General features: G+C 39.3%; 1 long non-coding RNA gene across 1 annotated transcript in view; it reads left to right on the top strand.

Annotated features, from left to right (window-relative positions):
* LOC108787697 overlaps nucleotides 1-20,453 on the top strand; it is a 275,469-nt gene extending 255,016 nt beyond the window's left edge. Inside the window, exon 4 of the long non-coding RNA XR_001941284.1 lies at nucleotides 20,267-20,453. This is a non-coding gene — a long non-coding RNA (uncharacterized LOC108787697). The remainder of the gene's footprint in view (nucleotides 1-20,266) is intronic.
* The last annotated feature ends 292 nt before the right edge of the window (nucleotides 20,454-20,745 follow it).

Below are 20,745 nucleotides of genomic sequence, written 5' to 3' on the forward strand. Positions count from 1 at the left end.
GGGTCCTGAGGTTTCACCAGTTGAGAAACAATGGCTTAGATCACAGTTGATTTTAGAGAAAAGCTGTATGCTCTCCTAATTTTATAGAAAACAAAAGGGAACAGAGCGCCACCTCCGTGTGTAGAATCGTTTATTAAGATAAATAAAAAAGGGATAAATGTACCCACAAGCAAACGTTTTCATCACACTTTAACAACAAACAAGAGGCCACACTGTCTGCAACCGTGTTACAGAGTCGGGGCGATACCATGTTGGGTTAACAGACAGTGTGGCCTCTTGCTTGTTATTAAAGCATGATGAAAACGTTTGCTTGTGAGTACATTTATCCCTTGTTTTATTAATCTTAATAAACAATTTTACACACGGAGGTGGCGCTCTGTTCCCTTTTGTTTTCTATGTTAGTGGTGGAAGCCCCAGAGCCTTAGATGAGCAGCCCCTCAAGTGTGTGTGAAAAACTGTGATAAACTGTTGAAAACTTTGAGTATGCCACAGCAAGTCGATCGTTCAGCTGGCAGGCATTAGCGCCAAGAGTTAAAGAAAACGTTTTGTCTCCTAATTTTATGGCTTGGATAACAATGAAAGTGCTCCATGGCAATCAGGCTTAAAAAAATTCACTCACAATGTATATGTCACTTTACATGGATCTTCAGGCAATGGAATGTATATTGTTTCTTGCTAAGAGAAATAGAGAACTATTCTCTAAGTGTATCCACTTAATAAATAACGGATTCAACACATACAAGGAAAGGATCACCTTGAAACAATGCCAAGTATGTGTATGCACAACTAAAAATGCAATTGAAACATAAGGACAAGCTCACTTGGGATTTAATTCCACTAGCTGAAAGTTTGATCAAGGATCACATGCAATTGTTTCTGCTTGAAAATAATATCATAAGTGATAGTCAGCACGGATTCACAAAAGACAGAAGTTGTCAAACAAACCTACTAGTTAAGCATCAGAGATTGTTGATACAGGGAATATCCGATTACCTTATGGGATCAGGAAGGAATTTTTTCCCCTGTTGGAGCAAATTGAACCGTGTTTTTGCCTTCCTCTGGATCAAAAGGGGGTAATTGTGGACATAGTGTTCTGTTTAGGCTTTTCTTCTTTTTTTTTTTTCTCCATATCTCTATAGTTTGAACTCGATGGACTTGTGTCTTTTTTCAACCTGACTAACTATATAACTATGTAGCTATCCATTAGGGTGCCCACACACCTTACAATAATCGTACGATAATCGCGGGAATTCCCGAGATCGTACGATTATCGTAAGGTGTGTGGAAGCCGTGCTACCTCTACTACTGTAAGGTTGCACGACTTTTAACTTACGAACATGTTCGAAAACCCGCCGAGCATTTACGATGTTCGGCGGGTGTGTATCATGTTCGTAAGATAAAAGCCGGACGGGCTGGTGTGCGCACACTGCCCGTTCGCACGGGAATTCCCGAGATCGTACGATTATCGTAAGGTGTGTGGAAGCCGTGCTACCTCTACTACTGTAAGGTTGCACGACTTTTAACTTACGAACATGTTCGAAAACCCGCCGAGCATTTACGATGTTCGGCGGGTGTGTATCATGTTCGTAAGATAAAAGCCGGACGGGCTGGTGTGCGCACACTGCCCGTTCGCCATTGCGCTCATCGTAAGCCCGCTCCTCAGGGGGGCGCGGCTTGCGATCATCGCAAGTACGATCTGCCTTGCAAAGGTTGTAAGGTGTGTGCCCAGCATTAGATATGACTGTTAACATTTCTTAACTAGAACCCGTAGCTTGTTTTGAAGCAAAACTCCCTTCTTTAGGAGTAAGAGAGAGCAGTGTTTTACTCTGAGTAATATACACTTAACCACTAGTATTAACATATTCTTAAAAAGTAGTGTCTGTAAGAACTTTGGAGCAATCCATCATCAAAGTGCACAGTAGAAGCAATAAAGGCATCCAGGTCATTTTCTAAGCATCTCAGCTCACATCTTTTTTGCTTCTTTGACACAAACACACCCTGGGTCATTTTTATGTGAACTTTATAAAACTGTATGCATGGCATACCGAATGTAAAGTTTTAGGAGGTCTCAGACTATGAAAGGTTATTGTGTGTAATTTTTGCTTTCCCATCATCTTGGTAAGAAAGCATGATTTAACAATATGTAATTCCTGCAATTTTCATTTGAAACCAAGATAAAACTGATATTTACTGTAGCATACTTAGGCCCTCGAACTGTGACATCCCACTCTGAATGCAGTTTCTGTACATCATATTGTCACATTAATGATGCATCCAATGCATATATAATTTATGTTTTTCTAAGAGATAAAGGCAGCTTGTAATTTAAATATACCATACTTCTACATTACAGAGAAGTGACTGCATGAATGCTTCTTCTTCCTGTCCAGAATAGCATTTCAGAGGGTGATTTCCTTATTTAGCAGAAAATTCAATTGATCAGCGGAAACAAAGTTAATTCAAGGAAAGTAGAATGCTATGGTAAATGTTCTGCTGTCTTGCTAGCTTCTCAAGAACAGATACATATATAGTGTGAAACCAGACATCAATTACATGCTATTTAAAAGTCATCATTATGAGGGACAGACTTTATGCATACAACAAATGTAGCCAACGCATGTATACTCAGGGATGTTTAATAACATGCCTTAGTTACTTAAAAAAACTTTTTTTAAACAATATCAAATCAAATTTGTATAACTAACATTGTAGTTGGAAAATGTCATGCGTTTTATTTGACCAGCTGAAATAACTTGGTGGGGTGCTATGGTAAATGTCAGTCTATAGCCACAGTCTATTATATGTGCCATTTTTTTTAGACTGGAAATAATATAAATATAAAAACTGTCTTTATATTGCATAGTTTCAACTTTTGCATTGTCAGGTCTTATTGATGTTACATGTTTTTTTTTTTCCTTTTGGTTTTGTTTAACCCTTTCATGACCAAAGGTCAGTGAAGAGTACATACCCATACCACATTTAGGAGCTTTAATGTACACTGGTTAGCTTGACAATAATATTTATAACTGATTTACCAGCACAAACCATGTTTTCATTATTTGCTTGTAAAGCATATATAAGGCTTTAATTTGGAAAAATATGTTCATTAAAACCTTGCTATTTGTTTTTTAAATATTACAAAGGACAAAAATGTGAATTTATTTTTAAATGTGTTTTATTTTACACAAAACAATTTTAAATAGTTCTACTGTATTTTTTTTCACAACAAAATATGTTATCGTATTTATCCTTACTGCAGGGACACTCATTTTTGCTACATATGACATTTGTATATGGTTGGATAGCAGGAATGTACAGATATATTTTTAAAGAGACTCTGTCGCCAACTCAAAAAAGCACAGCAAAATCAAGTATTCTAAATGCTTACATGCAGTATTTTTCCTTTCTATAAACATGTTTTTATTCACTTGTGATGTGTCTATGAACTCGCTGGCAAACTACCCTAGGGACAGTCAAATTCCTAGCACAGTACCCTTCATCCTTGCACATCATAGCCCTCTCCTCTTCTGGGAGTGTCTAACTACTTTCTGTGCTGGCCCGGCTCCTCCTCACCTCTCCTTATCACCCTACATAACCCTTTATAAATGTAGTTGCTGCAGGAGGAACAAAGGTGAAAAATAAAGCTCTGAGTCTACTGGGGCTGCTAACATCAATTTCAAGTTGACTGCGCCCAGAAGCAGTCTCTAGATGTTACACACAGGGGGCTCTTACAGGTAAATAACACAGCGGAAATATGTTACCCTTTCACTCCTAGGCCCTGCCTCAAATTTTTTACTTAATGTAGCTGAACCATTTTTTGCTATATAGCTCTGAAAGTTAGTAAAACACCCTGCAAACCACATATTTTCTGAAAGCAAAGGACCTGCAGAATTTAAAAGATGGTGCTACTGATTTTGCATACCCCATGATATTGCTCAAATGTTTATAAATACTATATTTTAATAAATATACATTATAATCAATATTAGGGCACAAAAACAGCATAAAACAGTGGCATTCATTTTAAATGGCACCCCAATTCACATTGCCAGTGCTCCCCACAAATATGCTTTTGATGCACAAGAACGAACCAATGGGAACCATCTTTGCACTGTGGTGTACTGCTTTGAAAAAAAATCATGTTTGTACACTGTGGGTTTTTTGGACCTATTTCAAAATGAATAGATTGTCTTAACACTGTGCATGTTAATGCAAAAACTTACACATATTATAGAGACACTGTCACTTTACCCATGGGCCTGGCAGGAAGCCAGTCTCATCACAATGGTAGAACATGTAGCAATGTGGACAAGCAACACTAGCTGCACAGAGGACAGTGAGAGGGGACACACAAACCATAAGATGTTCAGCTGCCAGGTTACGTTCACAGAGCTGGGCACATTTAGGCACCAAGCACACTGATTAATAAATCTTACAAAAAAAGAAGGGAGGATAGTTGAACCAGCAAGTGCTTGTACTTCCAGGGATTAATGCGGACAGACATCAAACTGCTAGATTGCAAGAGGGAGCACAAATAGGGGCACAGTGACACTTGCTGCAGCCTTGTGGATGTGTTAAGCTTTGCTAATTCACTAAAAACAGTAAAAAGCTTTCAGGGCACTGAAACGGAGTTCCCAAGGGGGGGGGGGGTGGATGTTTTGGTGTGGCACTCTTGTATACAAGCAGAGGAAAATGAGCTGTAGAGGTAATTCAAAAAACAACAAAAGTGCATAACAACCTTGTCCTAGGTGACACCAGAGGACAGAAAACCCATTTCCACAATTACCACAATTACCCATTTCCACAATTACCACAACAGAAAACGCATTTCCACAATTACCAGAATTACCAGTACTATACTATACAGTACTGCCTGCTCCACTGACTCCTGTGACCGAGGACAAGTGCTGGGTTTATTGTTCCCCTTTCACCTGCTGGTCAGGAATGGCTTAAGGACAACCAGTATACCTTCCATGGTTCAAACCCATCTATACACTGTTGTGAGTGCATTTTATGCTTTTGCTGTAGGCAGCCGAGTGATCAACAGACCCGAAGCGAAGTGAGCCGAACGATGTTCGGCTATTCACCTCAGGCTGGTACGGCTGATTCCAGTTGTATATCGGCTGGAATCAGCCGTACATTGGGTGGCTTCGGCTGGCTTTGGGTCGGCCGAACATGCTCAGCATGTTCGGACGACCTGAAGTGCAGAAGGAGTTCGACTCAGCCGATCCAACATCTGGATCGGTTAAGCCGAACCTCCGGCAGGCTACTCGCTGCTGTTTGGCCTATTCTCAAAGAAGCCGAACAGCAGTGAGTGAATAGCCGAATGCCGCAGAGTGGCATTTGGCTCGGCTGTTCTCCTCGGTACCTCTGTGTAGTAGTAGTAAAAAATAAAATAGAAAACGATTGGGCGGAGCTAGCAGTGACCGCTAGCTCCGCCCAACTGTTTTCTATTGGCCGGGTGGTTCTGCTGCCGCCAGAAGAAAAAAAATCACCATAGGAATGCTTAGCTAGATTCCTATTTGCTATTTCACTTTGCAATAGCCAATAGCAAACTAGCTATTGCACCTGCCCTCTGCTGCTGTCAATCACGAGAGGGAGACCTGATGGAGAACTGCAGGTCCCCCTCTGCTGATTGACAGCAGCAGTGGGCGGGTGCAAAATCTAGTTTGCTATTGGCTATTGCAAATTAAAATAGCCAAATAGGAATCTCACAATGCATTCCTATGGTGATTTTTTTTTTATTCTGACGGCAGCCAACGACTTCGATGTCAGAAGAAAAAAAAACGAGCAGAGAAAGATTTACTCTGTGCTCGATCGAGCAGAGTGAACCTTTCTGGGAGAAAGTGTTTTTCTCCCCGGCGTCCGGGAGTCGTATTAGACTCCAAGAGCGTCCGGGAGAGTAATGACAGATTCCTGGTTACCAGGTATCTGTCATTACACACTGAGAACACGGAGAAGCCGCTCTCAGTGTGTAATGACAGCGTCCCTGGTTAGCTGGTAACCAGGGCTGCTGATCCCTCTGAAAGTGGCTTCAGCTTTCACCGCGGCTCAGTCGAGCCGAGGCATATGCCTTTGGCCCGACTAAGCTTCTCAACCAACTTCGGGAGCTGTACGGGCTATAGTGAATAGCCCGTACATCAGCCCTTCGGTTCTCCTGAACCGAAGGGGTCCTGGGGCTGAAGCTAGCCAAAGGATCAGCCGAAGCTATGGCTAGATCCTTCGGCAGCTTACTGAATAGACCCCTTAGAGTGATGTTTCTACTTAACAAGTTATGTACTGCATCGGATCCCCACAGATGATGCACATGCTGGCCTTCTCTTTTATGAATGCATACATCACACCTCTTTTCCACCTTTGGTGTCACTTAGATAATGCACAAAGATTGTTGCACTCTTTTCCTATTTTTCTATTAGCAGTTAATTCAGCAGCCATAGATGTGAGCCTTGAGACTATATCTATATATCTCTATATATAGATAGATATATGTATATATCTATATCTATATATAGATATATACACTATATTGCCAAAAGTATTGGGACACCCCTCCAAATCATTGGATTCAGATGAAATTTCCTTGCTACTGAATAGACCACGGTCAACTGTTGTTGGTATTATAACAAAGTGGAAGCAACTGGGAACAACACTAACTCAGCCACAGAGTGATACGGCACTTAACATGACAGAGCGGGGTCAGCGCATGCTGAAGCGCACAGTGCGCAGAAGTCACCAAGTCAATAGCCACAGACCTCCAAAATTCATGTGGTCTTCAGATTGGCACAGCAACAGTGCGTAGAGAGCTTCATGGAATGGGTTTCCATGGCCGAGCAGCTGCATCCAAGCCTTATACCACCAAGTGCAATGCAAAGCGTCGGATGCAGTGGTGTAAAGCACGCCGCGGCTGGACTCTAGAGAAGTGGGGACATGTTCTCTGGAGTGACAAATCACACTTCTCTGTCTGGAAAACTGATAGACGTGTCTGGGTTTGGCAGTTGCTAGGAGAACGGTACTTGCCTGACTGCATTGTGCCAAGTGTAAAGCTTGGTGGAGGGGGGATTATGGTGTGGGGTTGTTTTTCTGGCTTTGGGCTTAGTTCCACTGAAGGGAACACTTAAGACATCAGCATACCAAGACATTTTGGACAATTTCATGCTCCCAACTGTGGTACAGTTTGGGGATGGCCCCTTCCTGTTCCAACATGGCTGCACACCAGTGCACAAAGCAAGGTCCATAAAGACATGGATGAGCGAGTTTGGGGTGGAGGAACTTGACTGGCCGGCACAGAGTCCTGATCTCAACCCGATAGAACACCTTTGGGATGAATTAGAGCGGAGACTGCAAGCCAGGCCTTCTCGTCCAACATCGGTACGTGGACTCACAAATGTGCTTCTTGAAGAATGGTCAAACATTCCAATAGACACACTCCTAAACCTTGTGGATGCCTTCCCAGAAGAGCTGGAGCTGTTATAGCGGCAAAGAGTGGGCCAACTCAATATTGAACCGTAGGGACTAAGACTGGGATGCCATTAAAGTTCATGTGCGTGTAAAGGCTAGCGTCCCAATACTTTTGGTAATATAGTGTGTGTGTATATATCTATTACATTACTTTTTACTGCTGTCTTTAAGAAATTACTCTTTTTTTCTTAAAGACAGCAGTAGTAGAGTAGTGTACCATGATAGCCATTAATTGATGCAGTGATCATCATTATTGACAGTCATAATGATCACAGTTGCATCTCACCCATAGACTAACTGCGGTTTAGGGTTGCCCTCTCCAAATGCATGTCAACCAGTCTCTACAGCTGGTTGAAGAAGAAGGAGGAGGAGGAGCTAAATGTTATTGCTGCATCTCACTAATATCTTCTCCTTCTCCTCCTCCTCCTTTTTCTTCTTCCAGTTTGGTTAAAAAAAGTCAAAAGCAATGAAAGAAAAGTCTGAGACCATTTGCAATTTTTATAGTTAGGGTTGAAATAAATTCAGTCCAACCTCAAATCAGCTGATTATTTTCTTGTTTTTCCCACTGATAAAAAATTTGATGTAAGTTTGTATTTAAGCAAGGCTCAGAAATGAAGATAATACATTCCTTCTCAATTTTTTTCAGTAATTAGTACTTAATTTGTTTATTAGTTAGTTATCATTTGTATTTTGCTATACACATATTTTACAGCTTTTTATTGTTATCGTTGTAATATATTATCATTATTATACAGGATTTATATAGCGCCAATAATTTGCACAGCGCTTTACAATATAAGGAAGACATTACAGTCACAATACAATTCAAGACAAGATGGTAAGGAGGGCCCTGTCCCTGAGGGCTTACAATCTAAAAGGCAGGGGCAAGTGATACATGAGGAGGTAGCTGCACGGGGATGATTGTTTGAGAAAGTGATTGTTCAGTGGTTAGGTTGAGGTGGGATAGGCTTCCCTGAAGAGATGAGTCTTAAGGGATCGCCTAAAGGCAGTCAGTGTGGGAGATAGACGGATAGGTTGGGGTAGAGAGTTCAATAGGATGGGAGAGACTCTAGTGAAGTCCTGGAGGCGAGCATGGGATGAGTTGATAAGGTAGCTGGAAAGCAGGAGGTCTTGTGAAGAGCAGAGGGGACGGTTAGGGTAATACTTTGAGACCAGGTTGGAGATATGGCCGGGGCCAGAGTTGTGGATGGCTTTGTACGCGGTTGTTAATATTTTGAATTTTATCCTTTGGGCTATAGGAAGCCAGTGCAGGGATTGACAGAGGGGGGTTGCAGACACTGAGTGGTTGGTTAGGTGGATGAGTCTAGCAGCTGTGTTCATGATAGACTGAAGGGGGGATATCCTGGGTAGTGGAAGGCAAATGAGGAGGGAGTTGCAATAGTCCAGACGAGAGATAACAAGGGAGTGGATGAGTAACTTTGCGGTTTCCTTGGTGAGGAAGGGGTGTATTTTGGAGATGTTACGAAGGTGAAGGCGGCATGATTTGGATAGTGATTGGATGTTGGGAAGAAAGGTGAGGTCCGAGTCAAGGATGACACCTAGGACCTTGGCATGGGGGGAGGGCTGGATAGTTGTGTTAACAATCTCAAGGGAAAAGTTGGAGGAAGGTGCACAGGTGGGAGGAAATATCATGAGCTCAGTTTTTGAAAGGTTGAGTTTTAAGAAGTGTTGCGACATCCAAATATTATCCAAAATTATATCCAAAAATAAGCAAGTATTGCAAATGATGAACATTGTATTATTAACTATATACTATGTGACTGATATAATTATGTGAAGTAATGTGGAATTTTAACAAACTGCATTATGCACCATTAGAATCCTAATGTGTCAGGAATATAACTGACAGACAGAGTTTAACATCACCAGGATAATGCAGCATTATATGAAAACAGAGATTGTGTATTTCTACATTAACCTACACATCAAACATGACTGAGTGTCATGAGATGGGAATAGCTAGGTCATCATCAATACATCTTTGCTCTTAGAACTTTCATCTTCATCAAAGGGTTTTGATACTCGGGCACTGATAGTTTGGTCAAAGGCACAAGAAAGATTTAAACAGGCTGACAAAATAAATTAAGAACTATATTCATCTACTGAAAGTATGTCAGTATGAAACGTCAGGTTCAAAATGAATGGCTTAAAAAGAAATGGAAGACAACAGGCTAAGCCAAAGCCTCTAAAAAATATGAAGTATTAAAAAGTGTGGGAGCAAATTGTAGAATTGATTTCAGTGTATTAAGTCTGCAGAGAGAACCTTGAATTCTAGTATTCTTACATTTATAAAAATTAAACCTTTAACATGTACAAGGCTGGTCATATTTGTGAAATTATTACCACATTTTACCAGCGGATTGTATATTCTGTTTGACAGCATATTGTAGTATTAACGGCAGTTGTTTTAAAAAACAGTTTAGCTGTGTTGGCATCATAGGGAGAAAATTGTATACACCTCAGCTGCGGTCCTGCTCGTGGCTGTAATGAAGTCTCTGTAGTAATCTAATTGTATTGACTTAGCAGGAATGTGGAATTCTAATTGACACATAAAGCCAAGTAAATTGCCATATCAAAAAAGACATGCTGACTTAAGCCTAGTTGACACTAATGTCAAAACTATTACTTTAGGTTTAATAGAAAAGCTTGGATCTAAATTATTAAACCTCTTTAACTATGTATATTTTAATTATTATACATATGAGAACAAAGGCATTGACTAGAGGATACAAAAATCTTTTAGAAAATTATTTTGTTATTACAACAAAACACAATAAAACTTCATATGACTACTTAGAATGGCTAGGGAAATATGTAATGCAATGGTCTGATGAAAAGTTTAAATAACAGAATCATTTGATATTCAACAGACTTTGGGAGACATTTATCAGTTATGATGCACAGCAAGGCAATGCTGTGAGGCAGATTGTGCGACAGATGTACTACAGGTTTAAAGTTTGAGTCATAGGGGTTTATTTACTAAAGGCAAATAGGCGGTTCATGTTCAGGGGAATTGTCCCTTAGTTTAGTGAATGTGCTGAAAATATACTTTGCAAAGAATACCCAGTTGTGTGCAAAGAAAAAAGTATATTTTTGCTTCTACATGATTGGATGATGGGAGTCTAATGGAGAGTTTTATCTAATTCTCCAAGTTAAGGGAAAATACCTTTATATTGCAAAGTGAACAATGTATTTGTCTTTAGTAAATCCTCCCCATAAAGACAAAGTAGTTTTAGTAGTAGTTTTAGTAGTAGTGTCAAATTATCTGGCTAGAAAGAGAGCAATAACTACAATAATAGTAGTAGTTATTGTTCTAACAATAGTGCCTGATTGTCCAGCTAGGAAGACAGAATTAAGTAGCAGTGGTAGTTGAAGTAGTAGAGTCAAATCATACAGCTAAGAAAGAGATACATGTTTTATTTGCATGCCAAGAACAACATAACACTAACAGCTATTTACTCAGTAGTATTAGGGTAAAAATAGTCTGTACTATACCTAGATACGGTCTTAATTTAATATATTCCTATATTTTATATCACAATCATATATTGTGGTTAAAAAAAATTTGTAATGATTGAATTTCATGTGCTACCAAACTGGGAGAATTTTAAAATTCCAATCCAGAATAATCTTAAAATTATGCTAACCATGCTTTATAAACAGAAATATACTGTATGTTCTAAAAAAAGGGGTCGGCAACCTTAGTGAGGTGGAGATCTGTCTGAACAACAAAAGACCAAAGATGATCTGGAAAGACTCCACTAAAAGTAAGGAAGGTTTGAAGAGTTCAGGGGTAGTAGTAAATAACGAATAATAGAAAGTTATACCAAGAAACCAGGCCCAATTTGGATTAACCCTTATGCTGGGTGAAAATCACACAGTTATGTGGCATTCAACAACCCTCTACTGTATGCAAAACACAAGTACAAAGGGTGTAATGATCTAAAGAAGATCAGATCAAGAACAGTATAATGAGGGTCGGAATGCCTACTGTGGTACAAAAATATAATTTTATTCAATATGGTTAAAAATAAGGGTCATCAAAAACAGACCAACAGGCCACCACCAGAAAAACAATTAAAAATGGTTTATCCAACCAACACAAACTCGCTGCAAGACATGCATACACGGACAAGCTGATCAGCATAAATATTTAAGTCAGTGTAGCTCTGGATAATTGAGCAGACAGCGCTGAAAGGTTATGTTGTGTGTGTCCCTATTCAGTATACAAAGTATCAATGAGCAGTTGGAATTGCTGCTAAAGTCAATTGACCCCTCCACAGAATGTGGAAATCTTGGTATCCCAAAAGGATAGTGTGGCTAGTGAATAGTTGTTTCCTTTATGGCCCCGGCTACAATGTGATACAATGAGTGGAATGCAGATATCCTCATCCGGTGTTGGCTTCATGTATAGAAACACAGTTCCACTAGGTTAACAGTGAAATATCACCTAACGTGTGGTCACACATAGGAAAGTTTCCAGCCTTACATTATGTAAGTAGAATGTGAAGGTACTCACAGATGCTGTGTCGTTCCGGGCCAGTTTATCTCAGATAGCCAGGGCGGTCCAGATCATTTCACTTTGCATAGCCAGTGGCTGGTAAGACAATATAGAAATGTCTTTGGCTTCAGGACATCTGAGTTTCAAGGGGTTTCTTTGTTTTCGGTATAATCCCAGGCAGTTTATAGCAGGTTCCAGTTTGATAGTTGAACAGCGCTGTTAGTTTTCATTCACCAGGAGTCTGTTACCTGACATGTAGGTGTAATCACAGCTGAGCGTCCACTACCATGGCACGTTTTGCCCCGCCTACTTTCCCAGGGCTTTCCCAGGGCTTGTCCACATGGGCATGTCCCCATGCCGATGTGGACAAGGGCCTCTTCCCCACAAGCCCTGGGGCGTTGGTTGTGGGGGTGTGGGCAGGGGGCTTATTCACATCAGGGTACACACCAGGTATGCCACCCTCTTGTGAATGAGTAAGGGATACTTGTACCTCTACCCATTCACTAAAGGGTTAAATAAAATTTAAATAAAAAAACAGACTTTTAGAAAAAAATCCTTTAATTGAAAAAAAACACACCAAAGGATTTTTGAAGTCTTTTTTTTTTTTTTTTTAAATTGATCCATCAATGTAATCCAGGGTCAATCACGACGTCCAGTGTTGTCCACAACAACGACTCGACAAAAGAAAAAAGAAAACAATTAAAAAATAAACAGAGATTTAAAAAACGAAGACCGCTGCATAATGGCATTTTGACAGATGCCGGCAAAACATAAACAATTGGGTGGAGCTCGCGGTGATAGCTAGTTCTGCCCAACTGTGTACAGTTTCACGTCATCTGACAGGTGAGCCATGATGACTTTGCCAATCATGGCTCTTACAGAGTACTGAGCCCTGATTGGGCAAAGTCTTGCACCTGAAATGTGGTCAGGTGCAAGACTTTAGCTAATTAGGGCTGCCCAAGGCGCATTGCTTTGTGGGGCGTTCAGTGGTCGACAGACCGCCAAACGACCCTATAGTTGGTGTGTTCGGCAAACACACGAACCAGCGATGCTTGAGTTGAACTCACATTCAACTCGAACATCCAGCCCAACCCTAGTGGTGGGGGGGACAAAGGAAAGGTAAGTATTAGCTACTAGTGGAGCTGTCATTAAAGTGAACCTGTTGCTTTGACCTGCTTGGGGCAAAGCACACGTTTACTTTTATATCCTGCGCTAAGTGACAGGCTCACTTCATTTCTGTCCAGAAGGATACTTCCTGCTTAATATATGGTTTGGAAAACATGCACTATGATCCAGCTATTGCTATTTGTCAGAAGCATGCATTACTTTTTCCTTTGGGTTCTAAAGGATCAAGGAAAATCCTATAGGTTTAGCTGACTTGGATGTTTTTTTTGGCCTTGATTTGCTCTCAGAAAATCATCAGTAACAAAATAATTAACATGTAAATCCATGTGCATTATTTTGGTGTTAGAAAATAATACAATTTCTTTACGGGTAGTATAAATGCATTAACAGCATGATAGTGTTTCTGTCCTGAAATTCTAAAAAGCCTTGTTGTTATTATTCTAACAGAATAAATTACCAGTTAGCGCCATCATAAAAGTGTATTTTATGTGTTTGTATATACTGCTGTTATTTCCATGTTGACCTTGTTTTTCAAACCTTAGTTAATGTGTAATTAGCATATTAACAAATATAGAGGCATTGATGCATTAATGTTAAAGATAAATAGTAACTGGACCCACATTTGTAAGAATGCACACTATGGGGCCTTTGATGGCAGAATTTTAGTATGGAAGCAAGGCAACTTCCTAATTTTTTTGCATCTTGTGTAAGTCTATTGGCAAATGAATCCATACCATTTCCCCACATTTCAATGCACTTATCAATATATTTTGGGTGTATCAGCCTTGCATGTATATCAATTTAAGTCCACATTATGCAAAACATTAACCTCTTCGTGACGGGAGACGTACAGTGTACGTCTTGTCACTTTGTGCCTATATGACTGGCCACGTACACTGTACGTGACGAGTTATATCAGGCTTTGTAATGCCGGTATTTGCTGATTCTCAGCATTTAACAGTCATTCATTAATGTCTCAGTATTGAGGCATTAATTAATGAAATAATTAAGCTTTTTGTAAAAGCTTCTTCCTTTCATTAATGAAAGAATGAAGCCGTTACATGCAAATAGAGGACCGCAATTTGCGATCCCGTATTTGACAGCTCAAAATAGCAGAGAGGCAGCAGTGACTCACCTCACCTCTCTGCTATTTGTTTTGACAGCTCGAGAGCCCGATGTTTAGATACATTTCACTCAAAAGATACAATGTATATCTTTTGAGTGAAATGTATCATTTCTGATCGTCTAGGCACGATCAAAGAGCTTTTAGTGAGATCTGAATCTGACTAAAGTCAGGATCAGTCTCTAAGGTTATTATTAGCTGTTCCTAAGTTTGGATCAGCCTAATAGCCAAAAATAAAATAAAAAAGTTAATTTATCAAGCTGTCATAGTGATTGCTTGATATAAACTGACAAAGAAAAAAAAAGTTTTTTTATTTTATTTTTATTTTTTTTACAAAGTGTAAAAAAATTAAAATAAAGTGTAAAACAAAATTAGGAAAATATAAATTATATATAAATATATTTTTTATACTATAATTAATATAAAAAAATTCTAAAAAAAAATAATAATAATCAAAACTTGTGAAAAAAGTGTTTTCTTCTAGTTTTTTTCCTCATTTTTTTTATTTTATTCAAACTAAGTGAGGGGTTAGGTACACATATGTGATATAATTATATAGCCCTATCTGTCCTCTAAAAAACAATATATAATATGTGTGGGTACATTTAGTAAGAAAGTATATTACTGACGTGGAAGAACCACACAGCAAAAATGTAAAAAATGTGTCAGTCATTTATGAACAGAACCTGAAAACTAGCTCAGTCATGAAGGGGTTAAAAGGGGTTTGGACAGTGTGTAACTAAAATCCGGTTCTGATAATACACTGTGAGCCCAGATATGATAATCATAATGCTGTATTTCCTTATTAACCCCTTCGTGACGGGAGACGTACACTGTACGTCCAGCCACAAAGGGACCAAATGACTCGTCACGTACACTGTACGTGACGAGTTATTTGCTGCACTAGAAGGCTGCTAACCGCTGAGAATCAGCGGTTACCTTTCAGTAATAGATGTCTAACTATCTAGAGATCCATTACTGAAAGGGTTAACCTTTTTCAGACACCCGATACCTTAATATCGGGTGTCTGAGAGTCACAGCAAAGCAGACACACATGTCGGCTTTTGCCGGCATTCTGACAGCTCGTATAGATCGAGAGATATCTCTCTCAAGCTATACTGGCTTTTTTTTTTTTTATCTTTTGACTTTCAAGAATAGATACAAAATGTTATGTATTAGACACATAATGTATCTATTCTTGAAAGTAGAATGTTTAAGTTTTCTGAAACATTCACTGACAGCTGAATCCTGAACTGCTGCAGGATCAGTGTCACTAACTTATTATCGGCTGTTCTGAAGTTTGAAGCAGCCTGATAATAAAAAAAATGTATTAATTTATCAAGCAGTAATAGTGAGATTAATTCACAATGACTGCCTGATATAATTAAATAAATAAAATTTGTCAGTATAAAAAAAGTGAAAAGTGTAAATAAATTAAAAAAAATAGTGAAAAGTGTAAAAAAATTAAAAATAAGGGACAAATAAATGAATGTATGTATTGCATTTTTTTTTAGCTGTGCTGGTTTTGTTAAAAAAAAATACTACAAATCAAAACTTGGAAAAAAAATTTTTTTTTACGTTTTTTCCTCTTTTTTTAATTTGTATTTGTCCTAAGTGAGGCGTTAGACACACATATGTGATATAAATATATAGCCCTATCTGTCCTCTAAAAAACAATATATAATATGTGTGGGTGCACTTTGTAAGAAAGTATATTACTGACGTGGAAGAATCACACAGCAAAAATGTCAAAAGTGTGTCAGTCATTTACGAACAGAAACCAAAAACAAGCTCAGTCATGAAGGGGTTAATGATAAACCTTTTGTTGCTGATACTTAAATTCTCAGACAAATTTAGCAGCATCAGTATGTGTCAGCTAACTTTACTATAACTATAACTATAACTAATTTGTGTTACTAAATATTTTTTTCTATTTTTAAGGGCATATGTGGTTTTATTTGGTACTCTATTTTAAGAACTTCACCTCTTATGTTTTTATTAGACATGCAAATTTCATTTAGTTCTGAATGCAAATTTTGTGCATTCGTACTGTCAGAACCTGGGGACCAGGGCACTAGAGCACGAGAACTCTGGGTCTTCAGGAGCGAGTTGGAGTCAGGGACTGGAGTGTGTGATGTTTGGGGAATTAGCTGGACTGCAGGACACAGGCTTTATCAGAAAAACAGCATTTTTTTCCACAGCAGCAACATAAACAGTCCTTTCTTTCTTCAGCACAGCAAAACAACTTAAAAGATTGCTTCCTTCAGCATAGAAATTATAAACTTTACAGTTTGCTTCAGCACAGAAAATAATAATAGGCCTCACCGGCTTGGATGGCTTTAGTCCACAAGGTTATCACATTCTTAACCTTAGAGTTTCTCTCAGCCCGTAAAGTTCAGCTGTTTCACTGCACCAGTACCTTAGTCTGCTTCACAGCTTTGTCTGAACACATTACTCAGTGCTTCTCTCTCTTTCACCTGCTGTCTCTTTCTTCCTATCCTTTTGAGTGCACTTCCTGCAGCAGGTGTTAAACCATTTCTGTCCCTTAAAGGGACCACAACCCAAACAAAGGGAAATTCACACCTCTCCCAAGACCCATCCTCTGGTGTCCTGTACAAGTGATATCTGGGATATAGGTCACAGGGGATTAAGAGTATGTGCATTATCGGGGACGGTGAGGATGACAAGAGTCATCCTCACCATTGGAGGCTCTGTAGAAGACCCTCCAATGGTGAGGATGATTGGCTGCTAGGCACCTTCCAGGTTGTGGCCCTCTAGTGCACCCACACAGACTCAGAGGGCTAGTGGCAGCACCAGGGTACAAGACACAGTGACACATAGGGAGGAAAGCTGAAGACAAAATGTAAAGGATCGTAACTGTGTACACAAGAGGAAAAACACAACTAAAAGTGCAAAACGCACAGCACAAGATACACAAAAGAGGAAAGCAACACAGAGACACTGGAGACCGTGGTACACAGGGAAGGTGCGTAGCAAGAGGTTGATTCGAAATATGAAGGTACAAGGTATAACAAAGTACAAGGGATGTGCATTGAACAGAGGTATGGAGGTAGCAGATACACACAGGAAACATGCGTACAAGGAGAAACAGGATACACAGAAGATATATACAAGGAGCAGGACAATGTGGTGAATGCACACAGGGAGTGTACGTTACAAGGAGGCATCAAACACAGATATATGGAATGGAGACCACTGGAGAACAGGAAAAACCTGCAAAACACAGAGGTGAGGTACGTACTCAGAAATACAGTACACAGGAGAAAGGCAGACATAAGTACGGAGAATCCAGGTAGAAGGGGGGAGACTGACACACAGGGCTTGGAGAGTAAGAGCACTGAAGCAGTACTGCAAGACTCACATCACACAGGAGAAAGCAAAGGGAGGTCTCAAGCAATATACAAAAGGTACACACTGGAAACTTAAAATATTTCAGGAACTTCGAGAACAAAGTAGGGAACAAGGCCAAACAGCTAATCCACGGGATTAAACGGGAAGCCAAAAGCACAGGGATCCAATAAAGTGCAGGGAATGCCAATCTCAGGCGTCACAAGGAACATGAGGGGTCCGACACAAGAGATAAGGTGTGTTGCTCAAACCCAGAGCAACAAGTGAGGTTTGGCTAAATAGGGGAGGAGGAGTACAGATTGGCTGCAGCCTTGTGAAACACTATAGGCTAACAGCCAAGCACCAAGGACCATGGATTCCCGGACATTGTGACACAGATGCATTTTTCAAAATGAAACAAATTCGGACACGTGACCTTTTTCAGGCCAATCAGAAAACCCTGTCGGAAACAAAAACGGAATTCCGAAAGATCAGAATCCAAATAACGAAAAGAGACATCGCTCGGACCCAAATCTCGGAAAAAAGAAAAATCCAAAATTAAATCAAATTAATTTTTTGTCAGCGTAAATGTTTAGTTTTTATCATTAGCTGACAAAATTTTAGAAAAATGCAAATTTCATTAACAGCCAATAATATTTTGTAAGCTTTTATTTATTTTTACTGTCTGCACTACTTAAACAGCTGCAGTCTGCCATTTTTTAGCTGTCATTGTGCCTCTCTTTGTATGAGTATGGCAGTACTACAGCTCTGTAAATATGAAAGTATGAGAGCTATCATTAACCTAGGCAACAAGTAGTGCTTGCGCCTACCTTTAGTTGGTGTCTTCTGTAGCCCCTCTACACTTAATCCTGGGCTGCTATAGTCTGCAAAGTATGACATTTTCTGTCAGAGGAAAAGTGCATGGAGCCAGTCCTCCTCCTCCTGACTGAGTAGCCGGATAAAAATCAGTCCATTTCTAGGGTTTGTGAAGACCTTTACCACTTTTTGTCATTGTGACTGACACCATTAAATCATAGGGGGATCGCAGGAGACAGCTGGGTGAGAGGGCAGATTGGTGTAAAGATCGTCACTGTTAGGGCTTAGACGAGTAGAGCTGATTCACATAGTGGCCATTACGCTTGGCGGCCGACCAAAGTATGACATTTTCTGGTGTGGTTGATTGATGACCCATCCATAAGCTCCTTTTGGTCCATTACTATGAGAGTCTGACTGGCTGGACACATTAAGGAACATTCAGGAGGTGGGAAAGACCAGGGCCAGCGAACAACAATACAAGGTAGTGTTTCAAAATAGACAAAAGTGCTGCCCAATAATTAGGCAATGGATTAACCTCTTGCCGTCCGCCCGTAGTAAAAAAACGGACGGACGGCACTGCAATGCTAGCAGTAATTATTTTCAGAAGGTTGAACAGACCATTTAAACTAACTTATTAGTATTTTTTCATAGCATTTTTTCATGCCATTTGTGAAAGAGTTAATACATATGTCAAGTGTCAATCAGTTCACTTGCACAGAATATATACTAAAGGAATTTGTTGTGTTCACAGCATGCTCCAAATTGTTATCTGCTTGAAAACTGTAAGAAGGTCAAGAATAAGCTTGAGTCAGTGAGAAATGTTATGTGTACAGCCTGTTTACTTGATGTGCATGATAACACATTCCTAGCCAAGTACCATACATTTGAATTTTTTTAAACACAGTATTAGAAACAGAAATTAGACTGTGTAAAATCAGTCTGCTTTTTCCCACATTGCTGAATTGTGAATACATGCTCAAATTACTTTAGTAGTTAAATATTACACTTAGAAAATTGGGTCATTAACACTTTCACAAAAAAGGCACAAAAGTGTTTTTATTAAGAAATGCAGTTTACTTTTTAATGACAGAAGAACATTATAATGTTGATGTTTCCACTAATTCATTTGGCAAGGATTTCCAAAAAAAGGTATTTTTTTACTGATAAGATAGCACTGCTTTTATTAAATATACATATAACTGCCCTCTTCCTCCTCATGTCATATGTAGTTCCCATGACATCCCTTCAATCAGAGGGCAACTGTGACAAAAGACCTTAGCCTGCAAGTAGAAAGCCTCTATGATATGGTCTATACTGGTATGTTGGATCGAAGAACCACCAGATTCAGTGTAGGTCACAGCCCTTGGGGGTGCATCCCACTGATTTGATGTCTTTACACATGGGATGGGGAGGGTGATAGGATAAAGTTAGATTTATGTTTAATAGAAAATATTGTTTTTCTTTTACCCAGACAGCATTCATATGAAAAAAACAGGTTCTTTGTCTGGACTTAATTGGCTATTTAAAGGACAGAAAACATAGGGGTGTAGAGATAAGGTTATATCTTATTTGATCATTTATTAAGACAGAGCAAAGACCAGTGCAGAAACTTGTGTACAGATTATCAGATTTAATTCTTTTCACCATACTGTATCTATGGAAGATCAATGTTGTTACCCTACAGCAGATGGTGGTAGAATAAGATAGTTCATTGTTAAAGATTAACTACATTTCAATGAAAAAGTGTGTAAAGATGTGCAAAAGAATCCAAAATGTTTACAAATTCTTTTTTAGGCTTATATAATTGTGTTTAACTGCAAAATAAACTTATATTGCTGCACATTTGTTAATTTTTCCTTTTTTTATTGCTTTAGATGACACGAGAACAGTACATTTTGGCCACACAACAAAATAACCTACGGACTGAAAACGCTCAATTTTACCCAGTGGGCATTTACGGATGGCGGAAGAGGTGTTTATACTTCTTTGTCCTTTTGCTATTGGTTACCATGATTGTTAACTTAGCAATGACGATATGGATATTGAAAGTAATGAATTTTACAGTGGTAAGTACAATTCTTCTCTTTACAAAAATATGGATACTTGGTTAGTAATTAGGTGCTGTATGTATGGACAAGACTTGATTACATGGAAATATAGGTATGAAAATTGCTACCACTACTTTAGTCCTAGTTGACTAAAGTAGTAGTAGCAATATACAGCACTCACTAGGTCAGTAGGATGCAGATACATTGCTCTAATCCACATGGCCCGTTTTAGGGCAGTAGTAATACAGTAATGCAGAGGGTTTTTAGACAGAGTGGGCCTTTTTTTTTTCCAAACATGGTAAATC

The sequence above is a fragment of the Nanorana parkeri genome, unplaced genomic scaffold (assembly GCF_000935625.1).
Source record: "Nanorana parkeri isolate BGI_ZX_2015 unplaced genomic scaffold, ASM93562v1 scaffold279, whole genome shotgun sequence".
Taxonomy (NCBI): Eukaryota; Metazoa; Chordata; class Amphibia; order Anura; family Dicroglossidae; genus Nanorana; species Nanorana parkeri.